Raw genomic sequence first — 12,016 nt, 5'->3', positions numbered from 1 at the left:
GTCTGTTGTGCGAATAGTCCCAAGGCAGCAGAACGCGCTGAGATGTGGATGGCACCCAGGTGATGTCCAGTAAACTGCCGCACTGGTTTTGGTATCCTACAATGCTGCTCCGAAAATTGGCCTGGGGCGGCCCGGGGGGGGCGTGGGGGAGGCGGCGTGAACGGGCCTCCCCAGGTGGCGGCCATCCAGCTGAGTTGCGCCCGCTCTTGCGGCTACAGCGTCTCGCTCACCATGTAGTTGACTTCCGCAGTGCAGCGATAGGCGGCTGCCACAGGACTCTTAAAATGGCGGACGGCTCTTCGGTTTTGGGCCTGGTCCACTAAAATGGCCCTGGGACACCTTGGAACTCGGACGCTTGCCTGCTAGGGCTTGGGCTCCATTCTCAAAAGCGTCCCCTCAGCCGTGAAGATTCTACAAAAGTCTTGGGGGCCCTCGACTCCTGCAGGCTTCCGGTGGGGAGCGGCTGCCATGATTGCTCGCCGAATGACCACGACGGAGCCATGAGATGGTGGTGCTCTCATGCTGACGCCAGCTTCAGTCTGAATCATCCAGAAACAAGGTGGGGCTTTCATCGTTTGGGAAAAAAAAATGTTCTAAACCAATGAAAAGTGTTATTTTTAGGTCATATGACCAAGCCTTCCATCTTTAGGAAACCAAAAGTAAAATGAACCAATGAAAAGTTTTATAAACAAGTCACATGACCTGTTATGCGGCATAGGGCTACAAAAAGCGTAGAAAATCCGTTGGCACGTGAGGCGGCGTCAGTAGCGGACCGATGTGCGAATAGGCCGAAGGCAGCACAACGCTCCGAGATCCGGATGGCACCGAGTTAGTGTCCAGCAAGTTGCTGCACTGGTGTGGCTATCCTACAATGCTGCGCCGAAAGTCGGCGTGGGGCGCCCCGTTGGCCTGTGAGGTCGCGTCAGTCAGTGGGGGCTGTGCGTCTCCCCCAAGATGGAGGCTCCTCGGCTGCAGTGGGGCGCCCCTTAGCGTTTCACTCGCCGTCCAACTGAGTTGCGTCCGCACTTGCGGCTACAGTAGGCCGAAGGCAGCACAACGCGCCGAGATCCGGATGGCACCGAGGTGGTGTCCAGCAAGTTGCCGCACTGGTGTGGCCATCCTACAATGCTGCGCCGAAAGACGGCGTGTCCAGCTGAGTTGCGGTCACTCTTGCGGTACAGTGACTCGAACGTGCCGAGATCCGGATGGCACCGAGGTGGTGTCCAGCAAATTGCCGCACTGGTGTGGCCATCCTACAATGCTGCGCCGAAAGACGGCGTGTCCAGCTGAGTTGCGGTCACTCTTGCGGTACAGTGACTCGAACGTGCCGAGATCCGGATGGCACCGAGGTGGTGTCCAGCAAATTGCCGCACTGGTGTGGCCATCCTACAATGCTGCGCCGAAAGACGGCGTGTCCAGCTGAGTTCCGGTCACTCTTGCGGTACAGTGACTCGAACGCGCCGAGATCCGGATGGCACCGAGGTGGTGTCCAGCAAGTTGCCGCACTGGTGTGGCCATCCTACAATGCTGCGCCGAAAGTCGGCGTGGGGTGCCCCGTTGGTTTATGAGGTGATGTCAGTAGTGGACCGATGTGTGAATAGGTCGGAACCAGCACAAGGCGCCAAGATCCGGATGGCAAGTCCTGGATGTTGAGTGCCATAGTTGAGAGTTCTGAGCAGTGCTTGTAAGACTGTCTGAAGCTTATTTGCACCTGCTGCAGCTTCACTATTGCCCTGGTGTGGCCAAAGATCGCCCATGACATAGGCGGACGGCTCCTGAGGTCCGGCGGAACTTTTTTCCTTTTCCTTTCTGCTTCTTGTCCCACAATCCGTTTCACCTGAAGACACGACCAGGTCCCTGAATGTGTGCAGGGGGACGCTATTAATTGAATGAAAATGGCGGCTTGACACAAAGCTGACTCAAGCGTTGCTGTTGATGCTATACAGACAAAAATTGGTTTTCAGTTTGTACATTCTTCAGGATTTTTTTTTCCATCCAAGGCTGATTGAGAGTTTGTAGAAAAATGGCTTCAGATTTTCCACATATTACTCTTCAACATTCTTCCTAAATGTAACAATGTGAGACTCACTAGGAGAATGGCTGTTTATCTTTCCTTTCAAAATGCTGCCAACAATATTTTCTGAATGGAAGACACCATCTTGTAGCATAAAGGGCCGAAAGGGGTTCTGGTCTGGCCGATGGTTGGTGGAGACATTTTGACTATATCTTGGACCTGCCCGGCCTCGCCCAAAATGGCGCCGGTATAAATGGGACTCGTAACTCCTTGTTGTGTACTGGTTGAACAACCTTGATATCACGAGATATGAATGCAGTTTTGATGCTCATGGCGGGCGGGGACGAGAATTGATTGAATATTTCGACATCCCTATTGATATTAAGTTCTGATGTGTTATTGATTACTGTACTATTGAAAGTTCGAATTAACGTCACCCATGGTACTTGCACGCAAATGTATATCTAGATAACTTTTTTGTAAGTGGCCCTGTCGTATTTTAATTACAAAATGTACGTCCACCGATTCCGCAACTGTTAGACACCTTAGTTCTTGCAACCTAATGGCCCGCTCGTTACGTTCCTCTATAATGTAAATGTCTCCTCATCATATACGATTTCAGTTTGCTCCGTGGCCGGCCCACGTGGTTATAGGCCCGTATTTGTATACTGACATTTTCACAATAAAGGTTTTTAAAACAAAACATGGTAGTAGTATTTACATTGGTAAAGTTTTTACTTTTAGTTACTGTTTTCGAATCAGTAAAAGGCAAGTGAAATAAAGCAGTCCAATTACATGACGGATAAAAGGTATAATACGTAGGAACGCAGTAAAGATAAATGGTCAAGGGCAGTTGTGTTTTCCACTCCTGCAACATAAAGTGATCGATAAGAATCTGATAATCAGGCGTATCGGCGACTAAGACAGCAGGCCGAGTCTCTTTTACTCAACGGCTCCGTCATAGAACGAAGAAACGCCCTTTTTCTCGAAAAAGGAATATATTTTACTTGCAGGACAGTTGTAAATTTTCCGGGAAAGTACATTAGCCTGGAATTTTATAACATATATGTTTTAAAAAAAAAAGTTTGAAATCAATAAAAAGCGTATTTTTTAGGTCATATGACCAAGCTTTTCATTATTAAAATAACAAAAGTAAAATGAACCAATAAAAAGTTTTATTAACAAGTCACATGACCTGTTATGCTTACGTTACGCGCTGCGCGCCGCGCCCCGGATCACTTCCGGGTGCGCTAACGCGGCGTGTCATATAACGCATTACGCGACAACGTAGGTCAAGAATATAGTCAAAATGTCTCCACCAACCAGCGTTCGGAACACAACCCCTTTCAGCAGTCCAAAAAGTTCTGTTAAATGACAACAGAGGGGACAGGCAACAAGAACCATCAGTCAAAGAGGGGAGGGCAAGTTCTTCTCTACCGGGTCATGTTGGGGCGCTACCGGAACTGATCGAATTGGTAGTCTACAGTGTTTCTGGATGTTTCAGACTAAAGCTGGCGTGAGCATGAGAGCACTACCATCTCGTAGGTCCGTCGTGGCCATTCCACGAGCAAACATGGCAGCCGCTCCCCACCAGAAGCCTGCGGGAGTCGGGGGCCCCCAAGACTTTTGTAGAATCTTCACGGCTGAGGGGACGCTTTCGAGAATGGGACCCAAGCCCTATCAGGGAAGCGTCCGAGTTCCAAGGTGTCCCAGGGCCATTTTAGTGGACCACGCCCAAATCTGAAGAGCCGGCCGCCATTTTGAGAGTCCTGTGGCAGTCGCTTATCGTTGCATCGCAAGAGCGGGAGCAACTCAACTACATGGTGAGCGACACGCTGTAGTCGCAAGAGCGGGCGGTAAACAGCTGAATGGCGGAAGAGGCACAGTGTAGCAAAAGCGAGCGGAATGGCAACTAAAACGGTAAAGGGGCGCCCCACTACAGCGTGTCTTCAGGTCAAACGGATTGTGGGACAAGGTCCAGAATAGAAGAGTCATCAAAAGGCAAAAAGTTCCACCGGACCCCGGGAGCCGGCCGCCTATGTCGGGGGCGATCTCAGGCTAAACCGGTGCTATAAGACTTGGGGAGGGGGTCGGAGCCAAGCGTCTTCTCCGAGTCCGTGCCATCACACCGCCCCTCGGGGGCCTCCGTCAAGCGGTTTAAGGAGGTACCATATCACATTGTTTTCAAATGCAGTCAGGTCCACAAACGACCCTCACTTACTTTGAGAATAGTGAAGCTGCAGTAGGTGGAAATAAGCTTCAGACAGTGTTACAAGCGCTGCTCAGAACTCTGAACTATGGCACCCAACATCCAGAACTTATGCCATTTGAGAATGGCAGTGACATCGAAGCAACTCAGGGACCAAAACCATTAACGTACTTTCACGTATGAAAATCTTACTTGGGGAGGGGGCAGGAGCGAACCGCCCCCTCCCAGTCCGCGCCACCACACCGTATGTTGAAAATCTGAAGCCATCGTTCTACAAACTCAACCAACGTTGGATGGAAAAATCTAGAAAAATGTACAAACTGAAAACCAGTTTTGGTCTGCATAGCATCAGCAGCAACGCTTGCTATCAGAGTGCATGAGTTTCATGCTCGATCGATTGAGCTAGCCGGATGGGGCAATAAAAAGTATAAAATAGTTATGTAAATAGTTATTTAATAAAATGTTTTACCCTGTTTCTTTGCTGGTGTGTTGTATATATTTTTAACATTTGCATAGGGTTTGTCGTTATTTTGGGCGGGGTGGGTGACGGAGCCGAGCTGTCTTGCAGCCCTCATGGTGTGGAGCTCAGTTCATCTCACTATTTTCGTATTTCTCATGAAGGGTTGTTCCTAATATTTCCATTTTAGCTAGGTCAAAAAGAGATCCAATTAGTGGCCTACTGATTTTGCTCGATTAATTTAATTATTTTACACGATTTTTCACGATTTTTCACTATCTGCAAAGACTAAACAGAGTATTGCGACTTTGTGCTTGTTTGTAAATAGAGAATGAACCAAAGAGAATCAATTGTAAAACAGTAAATGCTTGGATAACAATCAATCAAATGGAGAGACAAGCAGGCACGACGGATTACAACGGGGGTAAAGGCCTGCGTTAACTACTCTTCACTATCTGCAAAGAGAGAGTACTACTAAGAGAAAAGAGGGGAGGGGGGCAGCGTTCAAAGCACATCAGCGTGCATAAACACGAAAAAGTTTTTACCTATCACGTACTTGACATTTGACAGCTTTTGATATTTGCTATTAAAAAACCATTGAAATTCACAGAAAAAACTATAGGTTTTAGGCCATACATAGTTAGGAATTTGCACTTACAAAACCTTGAAAATTCACTGAAAAAACCATTGGTTATAGACCATATATAGTTAGGGATTAGCCTTTTCAAAACCTTATTTTACTCACACAAAACCATTGAAATTTCATATATAGTTAGTTGCACTAACTATATATCGCGCATGCGCAATCCACTGCTGATGATGTCACATATTACATCATTCATGACATGGTTAGTGACATCACTGATGACATCACTGATGACATCTCAAATTACATCACTGATGACATCTCAAATGACATCACTGATGACATCTCAAATGACATCACTGATAACATCTCATTTGACATGACTGATCACATCACTGATGATATCATTCATGTGATAATACCATGAACCTCTTCAGACTCTAATATAACCTTAGATACAATCAGTGTAAACAGACAGTCACAGACTGTCACTCATCCATGGAGTTACTCACACACCTAGTCAGTTATGCAAAAAATCAATCACACCTCCATTTTCTCAACTATACAGTTATACACACCTTACTTATTCAAACATATACTAACACATATTTACTCTCTTATACAATCCTTGATACAGGTTCACAATGATCCATACAGCCACTCACACATTCACTGGCTCTAATGCACAGTTATTTATATATGTCAACTCTCACATGTACTGTGTTTTACATATGTACTTACTTTGACATGTAGCACTGAGATATCCATTCACTCACTAATACACTCATGCACAGTCAACCGCCCATACAGCTGTTTCCACATGCACTTTTGAACCCATACATATAGTGAATCAACTACTCACACATCTATGTACAGAGTCACACACCTCCCAGCCACCCATACACACACACTCAGTTTCCCATACAAATACTTAGACAACCAATGAATAACCCATACCGTTACTCATATAGCTACTGATCAACATATGCAGCAGTTTGTAGAACAACAGATATAATGATGCACAAATTAAAACAGTTTAGTCACTAACCCATGCACTCAGTGAGACACATGTAATCACTCACTCATACAGTCAGTCATGCACCTACTAAATCCTTCATCCAGACACTTATACATCCACTCATTCTTCAATATGTAAGACATATTTTAACTTTACAGAAACATACAGTCACTGGATGTTGTCATCAGTGATGTCATTTGAGATGTCATCAGGGATGTCATCAGTGATGTCACTAACCATGTCATGAATGATGTAATATGTGACATCATCAGCAGTGGATTGCGGATGCGCGATATATAGTTAGTGAACTAACTATATATGAAATTTCAATGGTTTTGTATGAGTAAAATAAGGTTTTGAAAAGGCTAATCCCTAACTATATATGGTCTATAACCAATGGTTTTTTCAGTGAATTTTCAAGGTTTTGTAAATGCAAATTCCTAACTATATATGGCCTAAAACCTATGGTTCTTTCTGTGAATATATATATATATATATATATATATATATATATATATATATATATATATATATATATATATATATATATATATATATATATTAATATATATATTACCTACTGGCTATCGCCAGTAGGTATATATAGTTAGGATTATTTGTCTATGGAACTTTTGAAAATTCTATGTCTAATAACTTTGGCGTTTGTGGACGGAATCGGCTGAAATTTTCAGGAAAATGGCACATTTTGTTTCTGAGCAGCCCCCGAAAATTTGGGGGGGTTTCGTCAAGGGGGGGCCGAGAAAAAAGGGGGTCCCAAAACGCGTTTTTCCCATGTTAATTTCCATAGGGCCTTTGGCCTCACTTTTAGCTCGAACGGCTGAATGGATTTGCACGAAACTTGGCAAAATTGTAGGGACTGTTAGCCCGATGTGCCTTTGCTAGGTCTCAATATATGTGCTCCAGTGGATTTTGAGAAATTAACGTTCAAAACAAGATATATATCTGTAACAGCGCTCCGGGCTGCGCTCCGGTCCGCTTACTTTTCGCGAAATGGAACTTTGCGCGCAGAAAGCTGATTGGCTCTCCGGTGTCTGTCAACATTCTAAACAGTCCGGAGCGGCCGCCATCTTATCTCTCGGTAGGATCGAGAGAGAAGAAGAGGTGAAAAACGAAGGGGGAATTTAATGAAAGGGGGCAAGGTATACCTCTCTTGACCCCCTAGGAATGATGTTGGGGTTATTAAAGGGTCCCGTGGGGAAAATAAAAAAATATATATTTTTCACGGTAGAAGCGCTTCCCGGGCCGCGAACTGGGCCGCAAACTGGTAGCGAAACGGGAATTCGCCATTTTGTGTTTCGTTTTAATGAAATTACTAGGTATAAGGGGGTGCGGGAGACGTATCCTGACCCCTTATGTTTTCTGAGGGTGGCTGAGGAGGCTCATATATGTTGATACATGTCTTCCAGTGGCTGTGTGTGAGCTTTTTTTTTTTTTTGCTGCGTGACGTCTGTTAACGTTCGATTTGATGGAAATCAGGAAGTGTTGACCACCATTTTGTCACTGCGAGTAAATATTTTGTTATAAATGAATCCTTATTGATAAACATTGTCTGCGCCATCTTGCCTTTTTGTCCAATGCCACAATTTTGTCGTGCACGGCAGCCATTTTAGATGCCTTGACCAGACCCACTCTCTGCACGCCGTCGATTCTCAGCACGGCTCCCCACCCTCGCAAGCATCTCCCCCACGCACTGGTCACCCCCGCTCTCTCTCTCATGCATGGGCCATATACTTCCCCCCATCTGCGCTGCTCTTCCCTGAGAATCACACCCTGTGCCCGCCCGACACCTCCCTTTCACCCTATTCACTACCGCACCCTCTGACACTCCTCTTCCTCTGTGTCCGATTGTCCAGGCCGGACCCAGGCTATCACCTAGCCCTGCGGATGTAGTTTATGGCCCCAGCTGTAGAGAATCCAGACATACCAATCCTCCCGATTCAGGCGTGAGACTACTGATTTCAGTGCTAGTCTTCCGCCTCCCGATTCCTGCAAGGAAAAACCCGGGGGCATATTACCAACAACTAGCGATAATTTTTGTCTCTAACTTGTTTAGAGACAAAAATTATCGCCGCACATCAGCAAATTTTATCGCAGAAAAACCTTGCTATTAGCAAGGTTTATCGCAAATGCGATAAAAAACGGCCGCAATGCATGAATATCGCTGAAAAGTCAGCGATATTCATGCATTATCCAGCAAATGCTCTTAGCCATGTTATCCACCTTCCATTGGATAACATGGCTAAAAACTGCTCTGTGCGTGAGCTTTTTTTTTTTTTTTTGCTGCGTGACGTCTGTTAACGTTCGATTCGATGGAAATCAGGAAGTGTTGACCACCATTTTGTCACTGCGAGTAAATATTTTGTTATAAATGAATCCTTATTGATAAACATTGTCTGCGCCATCTTGCCTTTTTGTCCAATGCCACAATTTTGTCGTGCACGGCAGCCATTTTAGATGCCTTGACCAGACCCACTCTCTGCACGCCGTCGATTCTCAGCACGGTTCCCCACCCTCGCAAGCATCTCCCCCATGCACTGGTCACCCCCGCTCTCTCTCTCATGCATGGGCCATATACTTCCCCCCATCTGCGCTGCTCTTCCCTGAGAATCACACCCTGTGCCCCCCCGACACCTCCCTTTCACCCTATTCACTACCGCACCCTCTGACACTCCTCTTCCTCTGTGTCCGATTGTCCAGGCCGGACCCAGGCTATCACCTAGCCCTGCGGATGTAGTTTATGGCCCCAGCTGTAGAGAATCCAGACATACCAATCCTCCCGATTCAGGCGTGAGACTACTGATTTCAGTGCTAGTCTTCCGCCTCCCGATTCCTGCAAGGAAAAACCCGGGGGCATATTACCAACAACTAGCGATAATTTTTGTCTCTAACTTGTTTAGAGACAAAAATTATCGCCGCACATCAGCGAATTTTATCGCAGATAAACCTTGCTATTAGCAAGGTTTATCGCAAATGCGATAAAAAACGGCCGCAATGCATGAATATCGCTGAAAAGTCAGCGATATTCATGCATTATCCAGCAAATGCTCTTAGCCATGTTATCCACCTTCCATTGGATAACATGGCTAAAAACTGCTCTGTGCGTGAGCTTTTTTTTTTTTTTTTGCTGCGTGACGTCTGTTAACGTTCGATTCGATGGAAATCAGGAAGTGTTGACCACCATTTTGTCACTGCGAGTAAATATTTTGTTATAAATGAATCCTTATTGATAAACATTGTCTGCGCCATCTTGCCTTTTTGTCCAATGCCACAATTTTGTCGTGCACGGCAGCCATTTTAGATGCCTTGACCAGACCCACTCTCTGCACGCCGTCGATTCTCAGCACGGTTCCCCACCCTCGCAAGCATCTCCCCCACGCACTGGTCACCCCCGCTCTCTCTCTCATGCATGGGCCATATACTTCCCCCCATCTGCGCTGCTCTTCCCTGAGAATCACACCCTGTGCCCGCCCGACACCTCCCTTTCACCCTATTCACTACCGCACCCTCTGACACTCCTCTTCCTCTGTGTCCGATTGTCCAGGCCGGACCCAGGCTATCACCTAGCCCTGCGGATGTAGTTTATGGCCCCAGCTGTAGAGAATCCAGACATACCAATCCTCCCGATTCAGGCGTGAGACTACTGATTTCAGTGCTAGTCTTCCGCCTCCCGATTCCTGCAAGGAAAAACCCGGGGGCATATTACCAACAACTAGCGATAATTTTTGTCTCTAACTTGTTTAGAGACAAAAATTATCGCCGCACATCGGCGAATTTTATCGCAGATAAACCTTGCTATTAGCAAGGTCTATCGCAAATGCGATAAAAAACGGCCGCAATGCATGAATATCGCTGAAAAGTCCGATATTCATGCATTATCCAGCAAATGCTCTTAGCCATGTTATCCACCTTCCATTGGATAACATGGCTAAAAACTGCTCAGGGCAGGTGTTAGCTTTTGGAGATATTCGCGCTTAGCGCGAATATCTCCAAAAGTTGGTAATAGGAGATAGCGATGGTTAGGGACTGTTTCCAGTCGCTAACATCTTGGCACGCCCACTTTGCATGTCATTAGTGATAAATATCACTGACATGCAAAGCGGGGCCCAAGATGGTCGCTATCTCCTTTTAGCTGTCACTAACTGGTGTTAGCGACAGCTTGGTAATAGGGAGATAATTTTATCTCCTTTTTTTTGGCTTTTAAAGCCAAAAAAGCGGAAATTAACCCCCTTGATAATATGCCCCACGATTCCTGGGGGGTTTCAGCTGACAGGGCTTGGTATTGTGTTACGTGCTAATTCTTCCAGGAAACGTCAGAGGGTCGATGCAGGGGCTCTAGAAGGGGTGATAAACCATTTAAGCCTCATGAACAAGCGCATGGTCTTTTAAAGATTTGTGAAGTACTCGGGGCGGCGGTGTGTGTGTGCCCTCTTTCAGGAGCGGGCGGGGGGGCACTGCCAGCAACTTGCCAGGCCAGGCAGTGTTCAACACGTGCATCACCCTTTCTCTGCCTGCTATTGCGCTCCATGCTTCGGAAAGGTAAGAAAAAGAACGTGCATTTGAGTTTGAAATGTCCGATCCTGTAGCAGTACACTTGCAAAGCCCACACATGACAATAACCCGATTCAAGGCCCCATTCACCCGATTTTTTAAAAAAATATAGTACTCCAAGAAAGTTGGATTATAAAACTTTATTAACTTTTAAATATAACGAACGCAACAAAAACTGTAAATATATTTAAACATTTTTTGATAAAAAAAACAACAATGGTCAGAAGCTGTCTTTTGTGCGAATAGTCCCAAGGCAGCACAACGTGCTGAGTTGTGGAAGGCACCCAGGTGAGAACCATCCCTTCTTTAAACCCCATGGTGACCAACTATAGTTTCAATGAGTGCTATGTCCCAGGTTTTACATAAAGTAGTGTTTACCTAGAGTGGTGCTGTGTAGGACACTCTGAATGGAAATTAACCAGAACTATAACGATAACAACAACAACAACAATAATATAACTTTTATGCCCAAATTACGCAAACATTTAACTAATCTGCTAAAGGGGGGAGTTGCCATTTCTTTACAATAATCAATAATGAAAAATCAACATCAATAGGGTTGTCCGTATTCCCGATGCAGCACTATAGTGCAACATACACAGCACCTGGGGTGTCAAGAGTGAACAGGTCCTAGCTGCTTAACCAATGACTGACAAATGCTATATTAAACACTTACTATGTATAATACTTGCGTTCACAATAGTTTTACTTTACAAAAGATGTCCCCTGTAAGTAAACCCATGCGTTAGGGATTTCCTTGTGTTTCTTAATAGCATTGGTGTCTGCACACTTCTTTGTCAATTCTGTGAACATGATAACTGCTTCATAAACAGACGATATCCTTGTTAAGTCATTAGTGTTAAGTGTGTCTGAAACTACAGTGCCCTTCTGTTTTTCTTTCTTCAGGCTCTACAGAGTTTTGTGTGTTGTTCTTTTGAGCGACAATTATTCCAGAGGTTTCAGGTTCACTTGTTTTGTCCTGCAGTGAGTTAACAGCTTTAGAGACTTCATGTTTATTTGCTATGTCCTGCTGTGCGTCAACTGCTTCAGAGACGTCAGCCTCATTTGTTATGTTTGACTAGATCCTGGACCTGCCCGGCCGCGCCCAAAATGGCGCCGGTGTAAATGGGACTCGTAACTGCTTGTTGTGTACTGGTTGCCCA

Source organism: Lissotriton vulgaris, chromosome 10, assembly GCF_964263255.1.
Source record: "Lissotriton vulgaris chromosome 10, aLisVul1.2, whole genome shotgun sequence".
Lineage (NCBI taxonomy): Eukaryota > Metazoa > Chordata > Amphibia > Caudata > Salamandridae > Lissotriton > Lissotriton vulgaris.
Note: the sequence above shows the minus strand (reverse complement) of the source record.